At 40.7% G+C, this 27,733-nt stretch overlaps 1 long non-coding RNA gene across 1 annotated transcript; it reads right to left on the bottom strand.

The window, feature by feature from the left end:
• Positions 1-2,763: 2,763 nt before the first annotated feature.
• Positions 2,764-27,178, bottom strand: LOC148591717 (uncharacterized). Its single transcript, XR_015914038.1, has 3 exons — positions 27,159-27,178; positions 15,525-15,608; positions 2,764-2,792 (listed from the first exon to the last, which is right to left on the bottom strand). It is a non-coding gene; the product is annotated as an uncharacterized LOC148591717 (long non-coding RNA).
• Between the last annotated feature and the right edge of the window lie 555 nt (positions 27,179-27,733).

Here is a 27,733-nt window from a genome sequence, read left to right as displayed (position 1 = left end):
ATCAGCTGACCTGCATTAATCCAGAACTTGTGAAAAATCGTTAGGTAACACAGCAACAGAGCTGTTGGAGCAGAGGCTAGTTATTACTGCACTCCCGACTGAAGTGACGGCACTAAAATCACATTAGGGAAGGATTTCAAAAGGCTATACCTACTGTGTGTAAGTAAAGGACTGAGATGAAGTGTTAATTGAAAGTTAGAGAAGTGGCAAAGTTATGAAAATAAGATTAGAAGAGTTACAGGAGAAAGAGACTCGGCTGATTAGAGAGAAATTATTCATAAGACCAACTGCTGTAATTTGGAAAGACTCCACGAGCATCAAATTTGATATTACCATATTTATGTTAAACTCAGCTCTGTAAAAGACAATTACTGCAGATGCCAAATCCCTCCACTCACAAGGGGACCCAGCCATGCCTGACGTTCAGGACCAGACGCCGGAGGCTGCGGTGTTCCCTCTACCTGCTCCTCCTTTGGTAGTGCCTGGTGGTGGCACTTCCAGAGAGAAACTAGAGTGTCTACGAATGCCAACAAAGAGCCTTTGTGTCACCCTGCTGTGCTTAACTTGCAGGCTGCCACATTATTTTTGCTCCATGCCTTGGCAGCCACGTGGTAAAAATCAAACGCGCTCGGTGTGTGCACACAGGCACATTGCATTAGCGTCACATGAGCAGCAGACATAGCTCTGTCCCAGAAATAAATGTGCTATGAGGCTTAAGCCTTCTAAAAGCGTTCATCCCCACTCGATGCTCATTTGGAGAAAGACAAATCATTTTGTCTTACTGGGAGGTGCAGGGGAAATTCGCCTTAGCAAGCTTGTCCCCCACTGCCTTCCCTTCGCTGCAGCAGCAGCAGCAACTCGCACTCCTTTTCCTTTCCTTGCTCTGCCCCAGTGCCCCGATTAGTCTATGCTGGAGCATCCAGCCTCAGGATGACAGTGTTATTGGAGCATCATTCTCCCCATAGGCTCTCACTGCCCTCTACGTGATGGACAATCAAGGAATGAGGGCAGGAAGAAACAGCGAGTGTTACAAGCTGCCAAATCCCCGGCAGCTCAGTGCAGCAGTGCAGCACAGCAAAACGCTGGGTGCCTTCAAACCAGCCACTCTGGCATGGGGGCATCTCGGCCGTGCAGCCCAGCATCCCACAAGGCACTTTATGGCCTCATGGAGAACAGCAAAGCAATCTGGGGCTTGGGAAAACTGTTTTGTTTGTTGTAGTAGCACAGAAAAAAATCTGTGAAGTCAAAAACTGTGCTGGGCTTCTGTGGGAATTGTCCTCTTCTAGCAGCAGTGACGAGTGCTGCTGAGCCACCCGCAGCTCCTCACAGAGGGACAATATCTGGCACGGACAGGACAAAGGGTAGGCGACAATTTCTGCAGAAAGCTACCCAGACGTGTTTGTGCTGCACCTGGCTGCTGCAAAGTCGTTTGTGCCTTGGAGCAAGCCAGAAGAAAATGCTGCTTCTCTTTGAAGGCAGAGCAATGTTTACTTGGTGGAGCAAACCTCAGAAACACCAGTGCCCGCCCTGTGCTTTGAAGATCACGCACATCGTCTCACCGCAGTCATGCCCTTTCCTTCTCTTGCTCCTTTGCATATGAACAAGAAGTTACTTGGTGAACATCAAAACGTAGTCAGGTTGTGTACAGAGGGCAAGAGTTTGTCCTTTCTTTCCCCAGTGATCCCTGACCAAACACATTCCCCTTGCTGCTGCATGCCCAGGACACACGCAACAGGCAGAGGGTGGCACATCCTTGCACCATTAACCCTGTGGTCTCCCTGCCTTTCCTGACACGCTACCTGTGGTTCTTCCTCTTGGCAGAGAGCCGTTCTCACAGATCCCAAATGTCAAAACACAATCATCCATAATCCCCCCTCCAGTTCAGGTGCAAACTGGGAAAGCTCACAAGCTCCTGGTGACCCATAAGCACCATTTTCTAACAAAGTCAAGCTACAGAGAAAGAGGAGCCTCAGAATAATAATATGCAAACACTATAGCTTATCAACATTATATCCACTACCAGACATCATGCCCTTTACAGAGCAACACAAAATACTACATGCGAAAAATGAGAGCTGTTCCTCACGAGGACTGGTCCAGGGGTCCTGATCCACTTTATGGGTCTAGAATGTTGTAGAGCTTCTTTTACCTATTTAAATAGACAAAAAAAGTTGACTAAGTCACTGCATTATTTGGATTTATCCTCAACTGCTTATTAAGCTAAGCTCCACTATTTTAACTATTTTAGCTAGACTAATTAATCACACACATGTGTTTTTATGTTTTAGCAACACCAATGACCCTGCTAAGCTAGAGCAGACGTATCGTACTCCTTCTCAGGATGACTCTTGCCTGTACAATTTAATCTACTTTCCACAGACAAATTCCACTGTGAGGCTCTTTTGTCCTCATATATGCACTTTACATTTTGGTAGTATACACATTTCAGTTTATACAAGCATAAGCTTTCTGTTTAATGTAAGAAGTGGCTCGTTCCATTTGTGGTTGCCATCAAAGTACTTAACCTCGCCGGAAACCTTAACTTTGCATGGCACCGAGGAGTCACCTCCAGGATGCCAAAGCGTTTCTGATGACCTGCATCCAGCCATTTTAAGTCAACAAACATGTCTTTCCCTGACCCTTTTGAGCTTTTGTTCAAAAGTTTGAAGGTTGCTTACTGACAAGTGATTTGTTTCCATTATAACATGCCTCATTCCAGCCATCCATGACCATTTTGTACTTAGGGCTTTATAACCAGCACGTCTCAACATTCCTAAAATCCCAGAGAGGATCTGAAAATAGAATAAGAAATGAGCATTTAAATTAAAAGCAACAGCCCTTGTATGAAGCTGCCAGGTTTTTATGGTAGATAGTGTCTTTTTTGCCCACCCTTGCTCGCGCTACTCTTCCTTTTTTGCAGGGTTGCAAACTGCATTTTCCATAATATTTTGCAATGCCACCTAGGGTTACATTCACTCTATTTATAGGAGCCTGTTTTAAAGTGAAACAGGTGTCAGACTGAATGAGGCTGTTGTCAGCATATATGTCCTCTTGGGGAGGGGATGGGAGGCTTACTACTTTCTGCACGCGGGGGATTTGCTGTTTAATCGCCAATCTCTGCACAGGGCTCGGCAGGAGGACGGGGAAGAGCAGGAGAGGAGGCGGGAAGGAAAGGCGAGTGCTGCGCTGAGCCTAACCTTGCGACCGTGCCTCTCCCACGGCCACGCAGCTGGATCTCTTCTCTTTCCCCTGTGCTGAAGCTGAACTGAGCTCTAACAGGGCCAGATGCCCTGTCCTGGGGAGCAAAACCCAGCAAACAGCCATGCAGGAGCAGAGGCTGGGGAGACAGCTCCATCCCACCTCTCCTCTCTGTCCATCCCTCCAGAGATGGGGTACAGGGACCAAACACGGAGGAGGAGGTGCAACATGGGCCATTGTGCCGAACGGCGCAGCAGCAGCACCAGCAAAAAGGGTCCCGCTGCGCTGTGATCGGTCAGACCAAGAAGGCAACGAGCACGTGATACGATTAAGGGCATGAGGGTGGCATGGAAAAATGAGATAACAGTTACAGAGAACTTAGTGAAAAGCAGAAGTCACAGCTTGCTGCTTGCCTTCACTCTGACTCGTACGTTAGCCCTGTTTACTGCTGAGGTAGGAGCTCCTAAGCACAAAAGAGGCCACTACGATATTTCACACAGGCCAGTAACAGCTCATAAATTGTAATGACTACTAATCACCACCTGCACCGAACTGAAGTTCTCACTACACCAAATTAACATTTTAGTGGCGCTCTGGTACGTGCCACACATGCTACAGCAGCAAGCTAAAGAGGTAGCACTTGCCTGCAAAAACATCCAGAGCACAGAAGTTAACTGACAAACAGAGGGAGGACAAAGATGATAATGTGATCAAAGTCAGACAGCTGCTCGGAGGAAGCAGAGTGGAACAAAAAAATTCATGATGGAAACTGGCTTTTCTTGCTGGGAACATTTAATGCATAGATGAGAATGGTGTTTTGGCACGCTAGAGAAAGCAGGTCTTTGAGAAACACTGGAACAAGAAGCTCACAAACGGCATCGATGCATAGGGAGAAGTTTGGAGAGATGCCCAGGGTCAATGGCAAGAGGCAACGAATGACAAAAGGCACCAGGGAAATGGGGAGCAGGGTTGTCACAGCAAGGATAAAGTTGTGAGGATGAGGCAATAATAGAGATGATTTGATAAGAAAGGTCTTCCAAGAAAGGAAAAAAGCTTTCACATGACAGTGATTTAGAGATGTGTCATCCCATCTGTATGCTAATCTGGATATTGTCACCTGTGTTTTTTTTCACCAGTATTCATGTGTATCCACCAAGGACTAGAACATAAGTCCCACAACACCTAAAAATGGGAATATCTTTCAAAGGGCAAAGTTACAACTGAAGAATATCCTGAAAAAGAGAAATATGTAACATGTGTTAGGCCATCATACTGACTTCTACTGGAAGAAAGTAATCTGTAGCTCTTGGAAAGGTACAATTCACAAAAAGCCTGCCATTGTTACTCAAGAAACAAGACATTAAGGCAAGTGGATATCCATGTGCAAAAGTCCCAGTGCAGCATGTTTGTGGAACTGCTGTTATCCATCAGGCATTCATGTTAATTGGCTCTACAAATAACTACTTACACTGTAAAATTAGCATTTGTATTTGGAGTTATCACTCTTCTATAGCTTGCCATGGTATTTGTGGTTTCACTAGCACACATATTTATGAACACTTGGTTTTTAAATATCTTGAAAATGCCCAAACATGAAAAAAAAAATTGCAGAAATGTGAAAATCCCATTGCTTAGAAAGCATGTGGTAAAAGTCTTGCAGAACTACTCAGTTTTGTTTTACTGAACAGAAAAATAATCTCTGAACATAATGAAAAAAAAATCACATAACTTCATGGAAAATACAGTTAGGGGAGGATTACACAAATAGTACAAAAGTACAAAAAGTCCAAAAGGTTACATTTTCAAAAGGGTTCAGCAGCTCCCATTCCTGAAAATGAGCAGCAGAACCCTGAATGTTGAGTGCTGTCAAAATCCAAGCAGTCTAACCAGGAGCCGAACACTCTTTGTAATCTGATCCCATAGGGGAGATGTGGCATACCAAATTCTTTGGAAGGAATTAAATCTTATCATTGCTGTTCCCAAATTAATATAAAACAGTTGAAAGACAGGCTTTCTACGATATAAATCATTTTGATAATAAACACACATGCTGGAAAAGAAAAACAAGCAAACAAACCCCCCAATTAGACTGTGCTATTAAATTAGACTGCGCTTGTGTTTGGCAGGAGACTTCATTAAAGGCAGTTGGGTGAATCCCCACCTACTACCGAACCCTCGGCATAACTTAATTGGACTTTGTCTGTCCCCAGCCTCCATGACATCTCCTTTTCTCTCCAAAGGAGCCTGCTGGAGCTGGAGACATCCTACAGATCTTACTTTGTTGGCTATTGCCTGTTCTTCCAAAGGATGGCGTCTTCTCTTTTGCCACCTCTGAAGCTGTCATGCCCATGACAATTTTCTTGCTCTTAGTCATGTATTTATACATACATATGTATATGTACAGAAGTTCAGGGTTTGCAGTGAGGTTATCTGTAGAAAACCACAATGCAGCTGCTCCCCTTAGGGAAGCACTACACCTGGAAACCCACTGCTGTCAGGGCTTTCCCTCTGCCTCTGCAAACCTTGCCCTTCTGCTGGAGCACTCCAGCTCTGCTAGACCCCTGCAGTAACGAGACTGCATCTTTCTGTCATGCGGAGCTGAAGATGGGCACAAAACTCAGCACAGTTGGTGCCTCTGCAATGCTGAGCATTCACAATACCCAGCTGCTTGAGTAACAAATCCAGAACGATTGAACTTGGAAGGGACCTTTGGAAATCACGTAGTTCAACTCTCCTGCACAAGCAGGGTCACCTAGAGCTTTGTTCTGGCTTGGGTCTCGAATTCAGCTACAACTGCAGAAAACACCGTTCTCAGTGTGCAATGGGCTGCACGGGGCCCAGGCTGCGCTTGCAACGTCCCTGCTGGCTATGGCAGAGGGCTGCCCACCACTCGTGTCACCACACACGTACCAGGAGAGAAGAGCATCCGATGTGCAGCAGGAACTTCACGTTCACCTTTCAGAAGATTCACAGCCCTTATGGAGTTCATTTACATTAACATAAATATTCCATTAGTAGAACTGTTTATAACATAGTCTCTCTCAAGAGGCATTCTGCAACTTGATTCTTCAACCACTTATGTTTGACTAATGTGTATCACATTTGAATAATATAAAAAGACAACTGAGTTAAGTGATTGAATGCCTGGAGAAAACCAATGTTAATTTCCACTAAAAGTGAAGCTCATTCCCTTAATTTTGCAGCTTAATTACTGCAGTATTTGGTTCACAAATAAAATACGGTTCAGGAAGAAGTTTCAAATGATAGGTTGCCAGAGTTTGCTTTCTTATTTTTTTCCCTCCCATGAAACTCTGAAAAGTATTTTTCCCAAGCATTATTCCTATTTCTGTGAATCAGACCAAGCCTAATAATGCTGAATATGTACCTCCTGATATGTCATTAATGCAGCCTTAAACCCTTGTGGGAGCTTGGCATGAGATGGCTTCTACATCCCAGGCTAATTTAGTACCAAAAAAGCCTCTCAGAGAATATGCTCAGTGTAAAACAATGTTCTTCTCCTTGACTTCCTCCTTTAGAAAATTCACTACGATGGTCTCTAATATTTCAGCAGCGACTCGATAAATAAACTCTAGAGATGGGCTAAGATCCCTTCAATCTATTCTCTGCTGGGCTAACAAGTTGACCATATACTCTTAGTAACAGCAGCATTGACTTGCTGAGGCTTCTTGGTTAAGATAAAAGAAGATATACTGCATCTAATATAAATTCCAGCCCTCTGATGTACAAAATAGATTGAGCTAGTTTTCCTCCCGTGTAGAAGGTAATCTTAAAGCAAACAAACAAAAAATCCCACAGCATTAAAATGAACAGGGGGCAAAGGAATGAGATCGAGTAAAGAATATATTAAAATGTAAAAGGTTAACCATTCTTCTAGTTTATGAGAAGCAAACATATCACTTACAGAGTTCAGACAAGCTCAGAACAAAACCATGGCCAGATTTCTCAAGCTCCACAAGCAGCATAGCTCTTTCGACTTCAGCAGAAATAGGGCAATTTATTTTATCTGGAATACAGCAGTGTTCTGATGCTTTACATTATTGCTCAGTGGAGTAGTGACCCAGATTTCTATTCCAGGCAGCTAGAAATGTGTCATAAGGGTCATGTAAAGTGTAATTATTCCTGCTTTATCATGGTTACGGAAAGTTAACTTGTTTTGTGCTGATCTCCAGTGAAATTTCTGAAGTGGAATGGCTAAAAAATTACTTCTAGAGAGTAATGCTTGAGCCATCACATGAGGAGGCAGCAAAAATACAAAGATCCATTTGAGTCTTGGAAAGTTCTTGACTTTAGCACACTTACTACTAATTACTCCTTTCTTTCTTTAACTATTCCAATTTTTGATTCTGCACTAAATAATACAGGAAAAAATTGTGTAAGATGGGAAAGGCAGGAAGAAAAATTTTCATTTCGCTCAAGTTTCTTTCCCTTTTAAGAACAAAGGGCATGTTTCCCTGAATAAAATACGATTTCTGATGTGGTCAGGACATCCTGTTTCTCTAGAATCTTATCATCATGTCTAAAGAACATGCAGTAAGGGTAGCATTAGAGAACCATCGTCTGCTGGACTTCAGCTTTCTAAGGAGATTTTTTTTCCCCTTGTTATTTACTCACATGGAGACAACTAGGTTGTACTACTGAATTCTACAGTCAGTAAATGAGATGATAGACTCCTGCAGGCGTAGGCATAAAAACGGGCACAAAGACTATGTGTGTTAGGGAGAGAGGACTGACTAGAGACGGAGGAATCAAGGGTTGTCTCAAAGATCAGTAAATTCAAGTCATCATACTTCAGATGAGCACAAAAATTAATTTTAAGAAGTTCTGTGTGTGTGTGTTTTCCTTAAGAGGCTCTTCTCACACGGCATTTTCGAGGTTTTGATATTATGATAAATACAGCAGTAGAGGCAACTTAGTTACTCTTGAATCATTGCAGGATGCATTTGATGCAATCAGACATCCATGAAAACACTATGCCCATGCAGATATCGTCCACAGTTGCATGCAAAAGGAAATAATATCTTTCATGTGATTAAATACGAAGAGCTGTTCTCAGTTGTAGTTTTTTTGTATGTCTACATAGGAATCTTTTGTATGCACACAGACTTCCACAAGTTCAGCGATCTTTCTTATCTTCAGTTGTCACACAAATTACTATCTGCCGAGTAACTACTGTTGCTTATTGACAACAGTAGTTAGGAGAAACAGCTATACTCCTATGTAGTACTTTTGTCTCTGGACATATTAATTCCATTTACTGCCAAGATCAGCAGAGTTTCTCTTCTGAGGTCTAGCAAGGAAACTAAGCACATGCCACATTTTACATACGCAAGTATTTTCCTGAAAATTACTCCTGGTTTTGAAGCTAGAACTACTAAAGTTCCTCATGTAAATCAGATTTCATACTGATAAATGAAAGTCTCATTCTCCTAACATCCATTTGAGTATACGACCATAGAAAAATAAAAACAGTATCTGAGTATTTAATGTTACTTCTTGCAGACTCTAGATACTGTTAATCTGATAATTAGGCAATGGATGAACACTACCTTATCTTGAGAGGGCATATATCTGCTCTGCATAGGGCAGAAAACACAGGGTCTCTGTTTTAGTGATTATCTCAGCAGTCAAAATGCTGGCAATAGAATCACTAGAAATGAGCAAGAGAGCAGATGGACGAGGCTACTTACCTAAGACATTGGTGACGACACTGAATTCAAATCGGAAATATGATGTACTTTAATGTAAATAAAAATGGGGCTTGCAAGAGGCCCTGCATCACACTGAGAACAACACGGGGCTCTAGAGCAGAGCGGAAGGATTTCTGAATTGTATTGGAGCAATCAATGCAAAACCATTGTGGGGAACTTTCTGCACTGGAAGGATTTTGTAGAACAGCCATCAAGGATATACTTCACATCACATACAAAAGGAACACGAGCCCCATATTTCTTCAAATAATGCCCCGAGCATGACCTGGTGTTGAGGCTCAGGCCATTTCCACTTCCTTAAATGGTGGGAAGAACAATGCTCTAATGCTGAAATTACAACAGGCTGAAAGAACTGCACAATGTTTGAAACCCCTGCACATAAAATCAATATTATCATAACCAAGGCAACTTGAGGTGATACGTAAGGAGAGAAAAGAAAAAAAAAGAAGTAAAAAAAAAAAAAGCACATAAAGCAAAGCAGCAGTGCAAAGCTCTTGCAGAGCACTACTAGTGGTGTTTGGAGTTCCCCATAGCTCTACCTGCTAAGAGGAAGTGTTAGAGCTACTCACTCTTCCCCTTGCACAGCTACACATCAGCAGAAATTTTGCCACTGAAGGCCAGGAGAACCAGAGCCTTAAGCAGAAAGACCAAATAGTAGGGAACAGCACCTGTGTGGAGACATCTCTGCCTAATGGGAACCCTTCTGTCTCATTTTACCAGGAAAACATATTCTAAACATTCACAGTAGTGCTTTTGCAAAGAAAGGTTATATAACGTGATATAACACACACACAGACACACACGAAAAAGAGATGTGAATGACTCACTGCACTTATGCAAACTAACTTGCGTAAGACTGTTTTTCTCAGCTCTTAAAAAAAAAAACAAAACAAAAACCAAAACAGCAGACACACACAAAAACACACACAACCTTAAAAAATGAGTTGAAATTCTCAGTTATGAAAGTTTAAAACGTTGAATAAAAGCAGAACTACCTCAGCTTCTCGAGGTCCTTCACGCCCACATCTGGTGTAGTGTTTACCATTTGGATAAAAATAGAGAGATGAAACTTAATAGACCCTAACATTTATCATAGGATTTAACTATCTATCAAAACAGTAAGCATCGGAGAATTGCAACTCACTTCTAACAGAATAACCCTGAAAACAGAGAGATCTCCAGCTACATTTTGTAGGGAATTCTGTTGTATTCATTGAAATACTACCCTCCAGGGGTAGTAAAGGCTAGGGGCAGCTCCTTGCCTACCACGAGCACGTTCTCGAGAGGTGGGAGATGAGCAGGCCTGGCCGTGCTCGTCACCACCTGCGTCCCTTGCTGAGGACCCTTGCAAGGTGCCCCCAGCGGCTGACCAGCAGTGTCTGCTCAACCCACATCTGGGAAGGAAAGACATAAACAATTTGTCATCCCAGTCTTGAGAAGTGCCAAACTGTCCTTTGGGGAGATGGGCCACAGCATTTAGACAAAGTAATCCCTTAAGTGAGGAACGCATAACAGAAATGTTTAAGAGAACATTTCCAAATGGCGCTTCTTTTAATTGCTGCAGCAGCACTAGTTTGGTGAATTATTCAAATCCACTCATGATACGATAATATCAGGCCAGAAAACTATATGAGTCAGCTAACCTACTCTCAGAGGATCCTGTTTGCTCTGTCGTCTCAGACGTAAGCATCTAGCATACAAACAGCATCTTATTGATTAGGAACTGGATCTTCTGACGGATTGAGTGTCAAAGCCAAGGGGCTGCTCATATTCCCCATTGCTGGTGTTATTTAGCATCAGCAAGGCAGGGAGACCAGGGCTGAGCACTGCCAGCTCTATTTTCTGACACTGAGCAAAGAGCCACAGGAGCCAGGCCAGAGCAGGGAGGAGGACACAGCCAATGTTTGGATGGAGCAGAATGGTACAGAAAGCTCCACAGCAAACAGACAGCAAAGCAGAAGACCATAAACAGGAGATCAGAAGGGACACTCAGCTGTGCAATATGGAATCTGGAAGCTTCTGTGAAGAAAAGGCATTTTTTTAACACTAAAAACCTAAGTATTTTATATATATATAAGTATATATATATAGACACATATATATAGGCATATGTACATATATACGCCTATATATAGGCATATCTTGAATTACTGGCTCCAATTCTATCTCAAGATCCTGGGATCCAGGCATAACATTTGCTTTTCGGTTTTTGACACGAGTGGCAGCCCTTGATGGAATTCTGGTCATGTAATTCAAAGATGTGCCTGTTTTGTTTTATATAATACATGGACACAAGTCCTGGTGCTCTGCCCATTGCCTGTTACTTATTCAACACGACAGACACACAGAAAGCAGAATACAGTATATTTAGAGGAAACAAAAGCCTAGACTTAAAGGCCACAAGCCACAGCTCAATGGTTCTTGAAGATATCTTTAGCAAAGTACCATTTTCTGTGTTGTGGTAAATCAGCATTTTCCATTTGAATTAAAACATTGATTTGTAAGCTGTAGAGCTTGAGTTACAGACGATAAATAAAAAACAAACTCACTCCTGCTCTGTCCTCACAGAGGGCACATAGGTAGCAGACCTCAATTTTAAGCTGTCGCCAGGATGGCAACTTCAAAATGCAGGTTCAAGCACACCTGTAACCCACCATCATGACAGCAGTCCTGCTACAGCCACCAAGACCGAGCGCGTTTAGGAACTGGCCCTGCTCTGACAGACATCCAAGGCAGAGCCAGCAACCCCGCTCTCTTTGCACATTATCCTCGCTTGCCGCTGCTGCCACTACGAGCAGACACGTTCGAGGACTCCTGGCCTCCTAGACTATGGTCTCCATTCCGCTCCTGCTTTCCTAAGATCCTTCTGGTTTTAGGAGGGGGAAAGTTCAGCAAAACTGAGAACATCTCCAGTTTTGGTATTGGCAAAGAAGTCCAAAAATTGCATCCTGTGTGCTGCCACCACCCTGATACCCCCTCAACAACAGGGAGCTCCAGGTCAGAGCAAGGAGACAGGGCCAAGCAGGGGAAAGCACATGAGGCAGCAGGAACACTGAGATGTCACTCCTAAATCGCTGAAAAAACAGACATTTTGGTAACACAAATGATGCAAGATGTTCCGTTCCAAGAAAGCAGACGAAGGACAGTACATGCTGCGACTGCTCCAACATGTTCCAGAAACAAGTTGCCGCAGGCACAAGAAGCAACCTAGACAATGCAGTGAGGAGCCTGAGCATGGGGCACTCATCCTGCATGCTACCACCTCAACCAGACCCATCAGTGACATCACCCAGTTAGCCAAAGCAAAGAAATACCTGCGCTTTTGTGAAATTTGATTGCATAATCACACAGAAAATCAGTTTGACGAGTATGAAAACCACTGCCATTGAGAAAGACACACGAGGAGCTGATGGAAACCACATGACATAAATCGAAGACCTGTTCCTCAGTCTTAACTCCGTCAGCTCTATCTTTTACAAGTCATCTAAACTAACTCCAAGGAATGCAGAAGATACCAAAAAAAGGTTTTGAAGTTTTAGACAGGTAGTTAGCTTAATGTCCGTGAACAGTAAAGACACATACACAGTCAAATCATGCATAAAGGGGAACTTTACCTTGCAAGCCTTTTTGCAGCAGGAATGTTTCTGAATGATTAATATAAGCCAGTAAATTGTCTTTGCACAAATAATACTATTTTGGTATATTTGAATTTCCACTGGGCCATTGTCATGCAATAGGGACTCCACGTTTCCTGCGTTTTTTTCTTCAAACACCACAACTGTGCATAAAAACAAAACGCTTGGTCGAACAAATTTCAGAAGAATTAATTCTACTGAAAGCTGCCCAAAATATTTACTTTGGTTTAAAAGCATAATCCTGGCAAATGATAAGGAGCTCAGAGTCACACGAGAGAGGGATGATTACATGTTAGTACTCCATAACGCTTGGCCTAATTCTGTGACTTTATTTCTAGAAAGTATAGAGTTTATTTTCAGAGAGCACACACTATTTTTAGAAAGCACTGTCGCTGCACCCAGCTTCTATTCTAAGGGATGGGCAAAAAGCTAAAAATTCAAGCTAGATCAATTTTGTAATTAATTCAAGTTTAACACATCCCTGCATCTGCAGGCTTTCTTGGGTGAGGACCCAAGCCCTTGGGTGAGGACCATAGGAAACAGCATGGTGTGCTGATCCAGCTACGCTGGGTAAATCTGCTCCAGGTTGAAAAACATCCCTGTTGGGCACCCTTTTCCACCAGGCAAACCCCAAAAGAGTAATGTTGAGAACAACAGCTTTTTTTCAACACCAGAGGCAGGGCTGTGGCACCTTGGCAGAGCTGCTCAGAAAACCAGGAAACACTGCTTGGTTTTGATGGAAGATACCAGGCTCAGCGATTACATTAGAAGAGGTGCACACAAGCTCCCAAATTTGCTTTTTCTTACTTAGCAGGTGGTTGAAAAGCCAAAGAGGAATGTTGTTTCCTTCAGACAAAGATTGTTTAGAATACGCTTTACATATTACAGATGAGCACGCTCTACATATTACAGATAAGCATAGTCGTGCACGTGCCATGTATCACTGCATATATTAAAATATCTATTAGTGTGTATGCTTAATATATGAATGTATGTAGTATGTTTGATGTATTAGTTTATAGTATCACACACCTGGCATCATCACGTCAGCTATACACACAGTTGTCACACACCTGAAGAACGGTTGTGACAGCTTTTCTGATTTCACTTTGAAAAAATAAGTCCTATTTTTAAAGCATGTTGTATTTTCAATGTCATTTATGTCATTTCAGACACTGAAGACACCTATATCTGCCCTAGCTACTAAGCATTATGTCCATGGTTTGTTTTTTGGGGTGTGGAGGAAGGATTGCATGTTTGATAAGGAAAGAACCAGGCCCTAATCTCATTTACAGGGATCTCTCCTGCTGGACACAGAAATGTTCCCCCCTTTCCCCGCGCGCTTTGGCATTGCTGGGAATATGCTCGCACTGCTCCTACTGATAGCGGAGGCAAGGCTACATAAAGCAGTTGGCTGGAGCACTGACGACAACAGAGAACAGATCTGTAATTTAATAAAACTTTTCCATGAAGCAGTGTTTGCTTTGCTCGGACTCCAAGAATGAGCGTTTGTTAATTTTAGCATACAGCACGAACACAGATGGGTCTGTGCTTTGCTGAGCTAGCCTAAACCAGTAATAAAAATCTAGTAGCATGCAGCTGTAAACTGGCAAACGAACAACTCGGCCCATTTCGTAATCTTTGGATTCAACTTAAGCTGTGAGTTCATTATAATTCAAATATAAAATGACTTGGAGAACAAGACAATGGCAGCAGCCTGTGCAATTTTCTACTTTACATACTTATTAGATAGACACAGGCATATTTGCACTGCCTCTGCAGATAGCCGGTGTGAGCAATTATGTGACAATTTTTAGTATACACACTTCTTTTATTCTCATTTTCAAGGATGAAAACTCTGATAATACAAATAGCTGGAAGCAGAAGTTATGCTCTGTTTGACTATTGAAACACTTGCCAAAAGCAGCCCTACAAGTCAGTTCAAAGGATCCTGCAGGAGAAGCCCGCTCAAAGGAACAGTAATGAAAGTGTGAGGGGGAGATGATATTTGTGCTGGCACATCACAAAGCAGGACCTCTCTCAGCTGCTTCATTTCTAACTCCCTTCTGTCAGCCACAAATAAGATCCAGCTGATTGTTGGCTGGAATGGCAAACAAGCTCTTTATCAACGCTTCTCTCTCCATCACCTGTGACTGACCTTTGCCTCCTTCCCTGCATGCATGCGCTTGTGTTCAGGCGAGGGATGGATGGAGCGAGGAAGAAAGGAGTAGTATAAGAGGCCTGCAAAACATACAGATCAGATGTGATATACCTTGCAGTTCTCTCCATTGCCAAATGAAAATAAGTCCCTGACAACTGAAGACCCTGTCTTTTGAGCAATGAGCCACACGTCCTCCTCAGGGTACCCACCTACTGGCTAAGCCCTACTGAAAGAAGCTGGGCAGATGACGAGGGGCAGGAAGAAAAGGGAGGGAGGGCACTCACAGGGCACCCACAAGCAAGTGAGGGTCGCAGGAGACAGGTGTAAAAGGGGGCATTTTTGGAGCGTATCAGCTGCTGCACAGTATGTGTTTGTCAAGATCTTGGGGAAATGTAATTTGTTCACCTCAGGTACAACATACCCTTACATGCATTTCACAAGAAGCCTGGAGTATGTGGAAACAGGTGGATGAGCACAGGCATGGACACTTCATGGCACCACCCTGCAAAATCAGTATTTACTGGTTTTTCTCTCATCAGAAAGCCTCAAGAAGAAACACAAGAATTTAGGAACCTGTCATCCTTCTTCAAACCTGATAATTCGCAAATTTCAAACTTGAGCCAATTCCAACTCGCAGGATTACAGACAAGCAAAAACAACAGGAAAGCATCCTCAGTGCTTTCCTCCAGAGGAGGCGACGCTCTGCAGCACAGCTGCAAAGGCATCGCTGCTCAGCCAGCTAGCGGTGCCTACTCCAGATGTGCAGGAATGCACACAAAACACAGAGAGGAGGGCACTCACCTCAGGGTGGGAAAACCTCCACTTTGGTGCAGAAAGTCCCATGAGTGCATGCATGACAAGGACCCATCTCTTTCTCTTACCAGCCTGGAAAAACAAAACAAAACGATACTTCACATGGTGAAAAACCTCCACCAGAAGGGGCTAGCTATTAGCTTAGCAATTACACTATTCCCCCAGCAAGCAGCAAAGGGGGTTTGAGGAGAGAAGACGTAGATAACTGACTTCATTTGCCTCAGGAATTAGCAGCCACATGCTGCCTGCAGGACACACATGTCCAGTGCAGGTTTCTGGATGCTGCAGTGAGCACCAAACGCCTGACTCATACCCAGGCCTTCCCTTGGACGTGGCCTCTCCTCTGATCAGGTTGGAAACAGTGTTTCCCCCTCTTGCCCTCTGGCTACGGGGGAGCATTTTGGGGTGGCCCATCTCGCCCTAATAAGATCACTATCGCCAGCTGTGCTGATATTTTCTGCTTAGCTTTTGACATTCTTGTCTGTTGAAACTCCTGTGACCTTGGGGCAGTATCCCATGGCTCTTGCTTTAATCCACCCCTACATTTTTCCCTAATGAGACTCACATACCCCCATATACCATATACAAACACATACACATACAGATAGTATTTTAAATAATTAGCAATTTTCCCCTAAGGGTAAAAATGTTCCATGTTAGTATTTCTTTTTGTTATGAAATAATGTAAACGATCTCAGTGTGGTAACATTTTGTAATATGGTTGAGTTATGCAATTAAGACTGTAAGGTTCAGATGGCTTACGCACACCTGGAGATACTGATACGTACTGGATATGGAGGGCTGTTGAAAAGCCTTTGTATGCATATACCCGTGTGCATAAAAATGCAAACACACATCCTGACTTCCCATGACTTGACTACATCCTTCACAAAAAAAATTGTTAGGTACAGTAAGGTCTGTGTATTTATCTAATTTCTCCTCTTTTTCTTTTCTATCCAAAAGAGTATTCCCTCTAAAATGGTAAATAAATAATAAAATAAAATAAAGCCCTTCTGTCTCTTTTTAGGGAGGTAGAACTGAATCCTTCCCTTTCTTGTGCTAAAACAAGTAAATCCTGTTGATTTCACCAAGTGGGTATGCCTTCGGGTCAGTACAACTCAGTATTCTCAGATTTGATTTAGATTATTTTCCTCAGCTTTTGATTCAGTTTTGCTGAGGAAAATGTAAAAACCTGCCAAATGTTCATGTTTGTAAAGCAAGTCCTACTGCCAGGAACAGAAGAATTTATTTATTTAATGATTTTTTTCCCTTTTCTCTCTTAAGGTCATTGCTGGTTTAAGGCGATGTGAATGAAAGTATGAAGAAGTTTCTCTCTTCACGTTCCTTTTTGTTTCATGCCATCTGAGACAATGTCTGACTTTGCACAACCCCCAAGTTTATCTCAAAATCACTGCGGACCACATGGCAGTGCCTACAGCAGTCAGTTATCAGATGAGTGCCGAGTGCTCCAGCTCAAGCATCACGGTGACCACCGTCTGGGTTGCACTTCTTCACAACCTCTCAGGTTCTTTCATCTCGGGACTGAGGAACAGCAACACTCTGTTGGTTGGTTGGTGTGGGAAGGATCGTAGTCTCCTACTATAAGGAAAAAAACAATAGAAAGGTCGATGTTTGGTGAATAAATGAAATGTGATGGGAAGGGGCAGGATCAGGTCTTAGAAGACAACACTGGGCTAACGGTCAAGGAAAAAGTGAGGTGCATGTCAAGCTAGCAGGTAGAAGAAAAGGGTCTTCTTGAAACAAAATTTTATCAGTTCATCACTATCTCAGAAACCTAGTTATCTATGTGCTTTCTGGTATTGCTAATTATCATGAAAGGGATGTCATTCTCACCCCAGTGTTGCTTCTTGGTCCCACTTACTGCACCTGTCCCATCTAGCACTGGGGTGCTGCCCAAGACCAGGCCCGGGACGGGTCTCACTACTCCTCTGCTCTAAAAGCACACGGATACACACAGCGCACAGCTACACATCTTGAAGATGGCAGAGTGAACTGAGAGCAAAGCAGCAGCAGGCATACCCTACATGATAGGACCACTTCTTGAAAGGGTCTGAGATCTACTATGATGACCAAACAAAATCTTGAGTTTTTGAATTATTGAGCTTGCCGATCTCCAATGATCTACCGTGCCAGATTTGACCTTAAAGAACCATACCCCAGACATACGAACGCTGCCAGATAAAATATTTTGCAGGCGTTTATTAAAATGAAACACCTACCTCAAAGTGATCCAAAGATGGGATTTTGGCTCCGTTTTTGACATCAGTCATTCCAGGCAATGTGCACATACTATAGAGATAACAAGTACTGTGCTTTTACCCAAACCTTGCATTTGGTTGTTATGCTCAGACAAGAATTATCAGAAAAACTCAGCTAACACTGAAGCTTTTGTGAAACTACTGTATTGTCTATTCTTGTTATGTAAATCAACTGTACCTGCACAGGGAATCCAAAACACCTCTTCCCTTCTCATTCAGCAACTATGTCAAACACATTTTTAGTCCAAGAAATTATCTTAAAGCAAACCTTATTTGACCAAGATGCATTACAAGTGTTTTTTTCTTTTCCACATGAATAACTCTCACTCTCATTTTAGTTTTCATAATTACACAAAATGTTTTTTTTTTAATGTCTGTTCCAGCAGAGCTGAAAATGTTGATTTCAGGCTCATTCAGACTTCAAACTCTAATTCATGCAGTTGCTTCACAACATTAACTGGAGTGCAGGTCTCATCAATTTGATAAAGTGTCTTTATAACAACAGATGGTAATTTGTTGATACTTAAAGCTTTAAATGGACTCTGTTACAAAACCACTTTAAAAGCTTTCTTAAAAAAAAAAAAAAAGCAAGAAAAAGCTCACAAGTGTTCAGACACTTTAACCCAAAGAAATTGCTGACAGATTTGTTTTCAGCCCAGCAGAGTAAAGAGCTGACAATGTATTTTTGCTGGATATGGTAACTTGTGTCTATTTTTAGGACTTTAGGGGGGAAAAAAAGTACACCAAAATAGCAGTGGGTTTAAAAATCACCATCTGCTTCTAGCAATGAAATAATTCTCTGAAGAACAGATAGCTAGCATAAAAATCCCACTCCCAACTCTTGAATTCTCCACAGCAAGACCTAACATCATAATGATACATTTCTGTAAGTACTGCTTATTTCAGCACGGTTGATAACACTCCTGTGAATGTTTGATACACCTATTTATCAGTTATTAATTCAAGAGCATACACTGTTTACATTTCAGTTGAGAATGGCACACTGACAAATCCTATTGCTATTGTTTCCATGAGTTAAAACAGACTAAAGTTGTTGAACTTTTAAGGCACAATGCACTTTTTTTTTTTTTAACTTTAGATTTAGTTAAGGTAGGTAAGAAACATTTGTTTTGCACAGATTGATTTTTTTTAAATGCCTATTATAGCTTTTCCACTATTTCAAATTGCAAATGCATGCAAAGCAATTGGGGCTGGTTCAAGCCCCGCTAGCTGGATCTGATAGCAATGAATTAGGAACGTCAGTCTGAGAGAGCAGGACCTGGAGACCTCCCCACTGGCCAAAGACTTTCACCACAGTTTCTCAAATCTCAGTAGGGTTTACAAGTATTAAAGCTGGAACATGTAACTGTGCAACATGACAAAATTTGGCCTCACAGAAACACCCATGTATCTTATACTCGGGTATCTTTAGGCATAGGAAATGAAATCATGTTATTACAATCAGCCAGTCGTCACTTTTATAATGTTTGTGCCTTACACAGCATCAATCACATTTGGAAGAGGAATAGCAGGCTGACCACTGCTTTTTATAAATGACATATAAGTCTGCAAGTCTTCTACAGTTCTTTAAATCTTAAAGGTCTTCTGTATGTCTTCTGTAGTCCCATAGTCTTCCGGAAATCCTTTTCTTTCTATAAGTGTCTACAATGACAGAAGAAAAAGGCCCAAACTATTGTCCCCTTCCAACCTCCCTCCAAAAGAAAAACAGGTATAGCTTGGCCATTATGTTTTACCTTTGGAAGCTCCAGCTATAAACAGTATACCCACAGATACACAACATCATCTTGTCTACTGAGGATATCACAAGAATATAAGGTAGTCAGGTTAGTTATTAAAAGGATAGGTATAAGGTCAAACATCATAGAGAATATAAGAACATAAGGAAGTCAGGTTAGTTGTTACAGGTTCCTGTTGGACCACATTTGTTGGTTCTATGACTTCAGTAAGACAAATTTATAATACTTTCTGTTCAAAGCAGTTCAAGGGTCTGCATCACAGAATGGCAGCTAACATTTTAGCATAATTAAAAAATAATAATGATTTCCTTTCCCCCTTCCACTCAGTATTTCATGAAAAGAGAGTCTGATTTTTTTCAGACATCAAGATCAGTTTCCATAAACATGGAAAATAAGGTAAAGCACAATTTTACAAAATTAGAGATAGCATTTAAGAAATGTGTATTTTGTTACCATGGATTTAATTAAAACTAAAACTCATGAAGATAAGAGTCCCAAGATATCCACAACTCATGGTTCTACTTGGTGTACTATACCTCTTGTGAAAACTAAATCAAAAAACTTACTAGTGACCATTATGGGAAAAATACTTTTATTGACTTTCATATTTTAACAAAAAGACAGGCAAAACTATGGAGGAACATAGGCTTGTTAATCTATCAAGTTCTGACAAAGACTGGATTTCTTCATAGTAAGAGACAAGAAAACTTTTAATTGACAATTATGAAATAATTTATTAACTGGCAGAAACTGCTTCTGAAATTTTCTCAGTTAGCAGCTGGTAACTAACACAAGAAAGAAACAAAAAAAAGGGAAACACTGAGTTTGACCTATTTAGTGTTCTCGCAATTTCTTCAAAGGGGTCCTCTTTGTTCAAGAGTCACCACAGCAAACAAAAAGAGCTGACTGCAAATAGCCAAGATTCCCAGTGACCTCACTGGGAATTACACATTTTTTCAGAATGCATTACAGGAATATGATTACAGATTTAAGGCCCGATCCAAATTCCATTATGTAAATGGAGAAAAAAAATGTTGTCTTTAAAGGAAATTGAATTGAGTTCTCAGTCCCCAATTTATGAGAGACTAGTATTTGTGCAGAATTGCAAGGGAAGTGATTAATGAGAATTTAATGGAATGGATGGAATTTAAAAAAAGTTTGCATATTGAATACTTAGGCTGCGATTTACCTGCATTTACTCTTGTAAGACTGCATTCTACTAACTAGATGGGTGTAAAGTGAAATGCAGACGCAATGAAAAAGCAGGTTGCAGCTCACTTAATGTCATCCTAATGAATAAATGGAAATGGGGCATATCACAGATATACATGTGCAATTAGTATTCCAGGATAGGTAAAAAGAGCTATTTAACCTCGACCTGATCAGTTGTTTTTTCCAGGCAATATATTCATTTCTTCAAAAACAATGTAAATATATTGCTATTACTAGGAATATTGCTTGTTTGGAACAAAGCTTCATACATTCCCCTTTCTTCTGCAGACTGGACACTTCTGTGATTTAAGTCTGTTGCTTCTAAAGCTGCTTTTGCTGGTGCAAGGGATCGCCTACATAGGCCCCAAAATCTGCAAAATGATCTCATATGAGTCCCTGCTACCTCTGCTAAGCATAGATCAGCAGGCTCTCTCATTAGGCACATATGCCCTTGTCTCCGAACTTGACTCCTAAACCGGGCTATCAGGGTCCTGTTCTGCCAGATCCCAGATAGTCTCAACTTTTCTGGGAGCCAGAAGAAGTACAAGGCACTCAGCAACCAGTTTGCACATCCCATACCGTAGCCATGAGATTTTTGTTGCTTCTCTCCAGCTCTTTATACCCATACTGCAATATAAATAATATGAGTTTCAAGAGATGAATAGTTCCCATTTGATCTGCTAATTTTATTTAAAATTAATAAATTCAGGTCATGTATAAACTATCCACAGTCATATCCTGTAAGGGTTTAAACAGTGAAACCACAAGAGAAAATAAACATCTATTGCTTTTTTTTTTTTATCTTGAAAGTGTCTGAAATGAATTGGTTGCTAAAGAAACTTGATATAATTGTGACAGAGTGTTTTGAAACCCTTAGCGGAGTTCATCTGAAACCTCAGCATAACAAGTGGCCTCTTATCTGCGTACTATTCCAGGAAGAAATGCATGGCATTTCGTCATCACAGCTGAAAGACAAGCTGGCTCTGCACGTAGGCTAAGGGAGAATAAGAGCTCTCAGCTATAATGAGGGCACTCTGGTAGCTAATGCTTAGTCAGAGCCTGTTTCCTTTAGCCTTTGCTACTGCTTGTAGGAGTTGGAATGCAGGAAAAGGCAAAAATTAAAGGGAACATACTGAAAGTCAATGTTTACCTTCTCTATTTGTTTTCAGCAAAGATTACTTTTTAAGGACTGGAACACATGAAGCAGTATGGTAACTTTCCTAAATCAGTCCTCATGTTTTAAAGACTTTACTTAACATAGCTTGCTTTAAAGGGACTGTTTGTGAGAGTTAGGATGATTTACATAAGCGAGAATCATTCAAAGCAGATGTAATTTTTTTTTTCACTCTGGCACTTAAATGCAAATGAATAAAGAAGTAGTTTAGTACAGCTTTTTGCCTGCAAAAACTGCTCCTGTGGGTTGAACTTTTGTGTAAGCAAACCTACTTTCTCCTAACTAACCTAGATAACTAGTAGCAACTGTCATTACATAAAAAAAAAAAGATGAATCTTCATACATGGAGGAAAATGGCAAAGAACATTTATTTTTACAGGTTTTCCCTGTTTTGTACTTCCTGAAGATGATCACATCTGTGAAGCTCTTTAATCATGCTTTTCAACATAAGAATCTGTAAAATTTGTACACGATTAATCAATAGTAAAAAAAATGTTAAAGGTGAATACGTAATCATGTTCAGTAAGCAAGCTGCTTCATTCAGAACTACATTTCACTTTTTATTCTGCTTTAAGGAAGAAAAAAAAAGAAAAAAAACAGAGCAATTACTGTGAACTTATTCTGCTGCAACCAAGTTTTTTTGTACACAACTATGTACTACACACACATGAAGTTGCTCATCTGAAGAAGGTCTAGATTTAACTTTCTCTGTTTAACTCACTGGCTGAACATTGAAAAGAGTTGGCACAGATTTTTCTCAGGAAATTCAAACTTACACAAGCAGAGGAAAAACACTGCGAATGAGATGCCGCTGTGTGCAAAAATCCATCTTGGGTGAAACTTTAACCCCTAAAAATAAATCTTGTTTGCAGTTCTCCCAAATAAGCTTTGCTATTCCACTCTGAAGGTTTAAAGCAGTTGTTAATCATGTACTGTACACAGTACTAAGCAGGAAAGTGCTCAGTTATTTCTGAAACACGTTATTTTGAGGCTATATTTGAATCTTCCATATTTATGCGATGAGAGTTATGTCACAAAGTTAATCATTCCCAGGATGCTAGCATTCAGGGTAATGAAAAACTTCTTGTGCAAGCAGTCATTAATCAGTGAGTATAACATTGCATAATGCTTTCTGAAGCATGTGTTATGTGATCAGAGTACAAGGCTGCATAATACAGCAAAGTGTTTATGCCATATGCTGACCTTTTCTAGAGCAGAAATGGAGCCATGTGATGTGCTGCTCCTGCCAGCAGTTGCTTATTGCCAATAATTAAGTTTGATGATATGAAGAAACACAAACTTGTAATGCTTTAGAGTTCTAAAAGGAAGAAGCTTTGAAGTTTTTGGCACTGAGAAGCATAAAGATGTCCAAGTTGGCTCAGACACATTACCGTTGTCCATTATAGGCACCACCCATCAAAACTGGAATCAACTGCCCTGTTCAAGTGGTTACTGGCACTTGTGTAAAGGAAAACATAGGCATCGTTACCGGACTGCTTTATTATCCCAAAGAGCATAAAGGTCAAAGGAACAAAGCAGCCAAAAGCGTGTTTGGTACCTCAAATCTCAGTACATCACAGTAACATTTGATGTTCTTGAGCAATAATGCTAGTAAGCAGCTATTACTTAATCTCCTACCAGTATTACACAAATGTATACTTGCGAAATACTTCAGATAAATATGCTGTAATTAGACAAAATATGAAAACATGTATAGGACAAAATGTTTTGTAACTTTAAACACACATACCTGCAGAGACATGGTTTTAATGAGCTATTTTAGCAATGGAAATAATGCTTTAGAAGCTTCCATGAACAACCTGAAAACTATGTGCTGCAAGCAGAGTGGACATACGGACATGCATTTTATATATTATGCATACACGAACACACAAAATGATCCAAATTCTGTCTCGTATACAGTCACTTTGTGCTTCCCTGTTGGCAGAATGAGGCTGTGGAGCTGGAATAACCAGCTTCATGCAATCTCTTTAGCACAGCAAAACATCCTGGTGGTGTAGCTATGACCCTGCTGCTCCTACACCATCTCCTCCTCGATCTGGTGAGGTTTCCTTTTCCCTTACCAGGAGCAGTCTGACTCCTTTGGGGAGCTGGTAAAGAAAGGGGCAGCCAGAGTTGCCCTTTAGTTTTAAAAGCGTCCATAAGTATTGGTACTCGATAACGAACTAGTTCCATCATGGGGCTGACTACATGTCATCAGCAGTTCTTTCTGATATCTCTCTCTCACTCTACAGAAGTACTTCTTATTTTAAGCAATATTCCTAAATTGTAAAACTGTAAACCAGAAGTGCATTCACAGAGGCATGTGCCTAAAAATACATCTATCGAGGGACTGAGAAGCTCAACTCCAAAACTGAGGTTCTCAAAACTCCTGCTTAGCAGTTGAGTTTTTGCTTTTCTCTCGGCAGTGGTGATCGTGTCAGACAATGGCACGATGCGGTACCTACAGCCTTCTAGGACTGGCAGACAAAGCCTTCCGAAGCTAAGGAGAAGACTCAGGAGACACTTCCCACTCAGCAGACAACTCCCCACTGCAGGAAGCAGACGTGGAGAGGAAAGCAAAGAGGGATCTAGTCCTTGCTCTTGTACTTATTAAGGAAATAGTGTGATACTCACTGAGTCAGGGACTGCAATATACTCTTTTAATATCTTGCCATGTTTCAGCAAGTTAATTTGAAGAGTAAGCAATTTAAGCAGAAAAGTATCATCAGGAGTGACTGATATCTAACAGTCACTCTGGTAGGAGTGTTAGTTTCAGAGCAAATCAGGGAAAGAAGGGAGCTGAAACTGAGTCTCCCTGGTCTTTGGTGATTACACCAACTGTTAAGCAATAAGATAAATCAAGGGGCTGCAACATATCCTCTTCACTTTCTAGTTTTAAAAAGGACTGATTTCAGCTTAGATTTAACAGAAAGGGTAAGAGTCATAAACTCCAAAGTTTGGATTTGTAGATTCAAAACAAAGATAGGAACATTCTCAAACATAAAGTAGAGAAGGAAAATGAGGTCTCAAGCACACTGTGTCTTCATTTACCAACTAGTAACTTAAATATAACCTTTCTCATTACGTTGTTCTTATTTACTTTTTATCTTGCTCCCTTCCATATGTTACATACAGAGCATAAGAATTATATTTAGATATTACGATCTAGGGATTAGGGGCTAGAATTCAGATACTGCAAAAAAGATACACAAGTATCCATGTCCACTTCATGCAGCTGCTCATGAATATATCAGAAATGGTTGCAGTGAAGTGGACTGTGACTTAAACATGAACTTAACAATGCAACCTGCAAGCACTGGACAAAACAGGTCTTCTATCTGTCTTTTCCTACAACCACTGCTTCTTAGACACATGCCTACTGTCTCTCTATTCTTTCACCATTACTTTGGTTGACCAGATGAACACAATAACCAAAGCACTATTCAACATGAACTAGGAATTCAGGATTGAATCCTAAGCGGTCACAATATGGGAATACTTGCACTTAGTTACATAAATAAACCAATTACTGCCCATTTTTGAGGATAACAGTCCTGGCAATATTGACTTATCGCATGAATAAAAATGCAAAGTCAAATTCTTTCTACGTAAGCATGCACACATACTATTACATTCATACGTAATCAAAACAGAATTCTCACAACTCGATCCTTAAAATTTAACTTTCAAACTTGTCTTTCTAGGCTGCATGAGACAAACACATTTTTAAAAAAGAACTGATACAACTGGCATTGGATTTTTTTCAACACGCTAGAAAAACCTGAGCCAAAGATGATATCACAAAGCCCCCTAATGCCTAAAGGAAAATGTTAAATCAATTACCAATTGCTAGTGTACTGGAAGAACTATTTGCTGTATAAGTTGCTTAAAAAAGAAAGAAAGGAAAAAAAAAAGAGCTCTTCATGTTCTTCTGAAAGTTGCATTATGCAATGAGGAAACTGTAACATATTCTCATTTCTTTAATGTAAATATGTTATAAAAGCTTTATTAGCATATGCTTGAGAAATCAGAATCAAAGTAGAGCAGTCACTAGCCAGAACTTTGAAGAGGTTATAAACACATATATAAGGAATATGCCTTAGAGGGTTAATGCACTATTGTGAACTCAAGAATTGCAATAGGACTTAGCTTTGACACAGACCGTTCACGCCCTCTGTAATAAATTCTTTTAACATACTGCATATTTCTTCCCATGTGAATGAATGTCCTTGGAAGAATTATCTACCAGATAAAATTTGAAGATGAAATCTAAGTCTAGACTCAGTAAAGAGGGGGTGGAGACTGATCTTATAATCTGTGACAGTTGTTGATTAATGAGCTGCTCATGATTGCTGTAGGCCTGTCCAAACTGCAGAAGAAAGTGATACTATAGGACTGGAAAGAATGTGCTATCTGGCATGCTGCACCTTTGTTGAAACTTGGAGCTCACATTGACTCCTGCTACATTTATTTTGGCCTTGAACTACCATATGTGACTGATGAGACACTCAGCACTGCTTTTTCAGCAATGGATTTCCTGTGTTACAGGACTAATACATCACAAGTAATGCTACTTGCAACAAACATAGCACGCTCTTTATCGAGGTCAAGGTTTTTGCTGGTATCAATTGAAGGGCTCTTGCACAAAGATTCAAAACTTCCTGGAGTATAATCACCCTATCACATCCTGAAAGGGTTTGATCTTGTCTGATAGTCTGAACAATTTTACAAATATCACTATACATAGACACATACTTATGTGCACATGCACATGTCTATATGTACATATACACTCATTATAATGGATAATGAGTACGTTGCATAAACATAGCACATTCTGTACAGCTAATAAAAACCTTCACTCAACTCTATTCCAAAGTTGAAACCGAGCATGATTTGAGTCACGTACTGAATAAAATAGATATTTTAGCAGCAATTCTTTGGTGACAACCTGATCATTTCTTATCAGTTTAAAAACTTTTTGTGAACATGTTCATATCTCCCCTAATTATACTTATAAAACATACAGTGCTCTTAGAAGTGAAAACCCAGGCAAATTCTTAAAAGTGCTCTCTGTATCCTGTAATCTGAGCTGCAGCCTTGGACAATACCAAAAAAAAAAAAAAAAGTTATATGCATATATACAGAAAAAGTAGCCCTTGTGATCCCTCAAAATACACAAGAGGAACTTCATTACCTTTTAGCTGAACACTTCTCTCCTTTCAGTTTATCTGTTTGGAATTATTTTCCTTTCTCTCTCTCTCTTTTTTTTTTTTTTTGGAGACAGCTGTCTTTCTAAAAGTGTGCACAAAAAGAACATCTTAAAATAACTACATTATCATCACCACACCTTGAATGCAGTAACTGTATCATCCTCATTACCCCGTGAACCTCTCTGACTTTTCAGTGGTGTCAATAGGTGTAATACCTCAGAGAACAAGGCACAAGCCATGAAAGCACATCCTGTTAAGTGTATACCACACAAAACAGCAGTAATTTTCAAAGACTTTCTTATTGTAATTCTTCACGATAGTCTTGGTACACACCCTTTTGGGGATCTGCTTACATGGAAAAAAACATGTAACAAAAAAATGAGTATGATAAAGATATTTCAACAATTACTCTCATTTTACATCTGTGAGTTCTTTTTAGGTACTGTGACCAGTCTCTCTACTACTCAACTGCTTACTTTACTCCCACAGTCTCTCAAACCTAGTCTACATTAGCATGATATTCTGTCCTCTCATGTGTTTGAGAAACCACTTATTTTTG

This window comes from Tinamus guttatus, unplaced genomic scaffold (assembly GCF_059628265.1).
Source record: "Tinamus guttatus ecotype Peru unplaced genomic scaffold, ASM5962826v1 Tinamus_guttatus_pri_ptg000727l, whole genome shotgun sequence".
Lineage (NCBI taxonomy): Eukaryota > Metazoa > Chordata > Aves > Tinamiformes > Tinamidae > Tinamus > Tinamus guttatus.
This window is presented reverse-complemented; position numbering and strand designations above follow the sequence as displayed.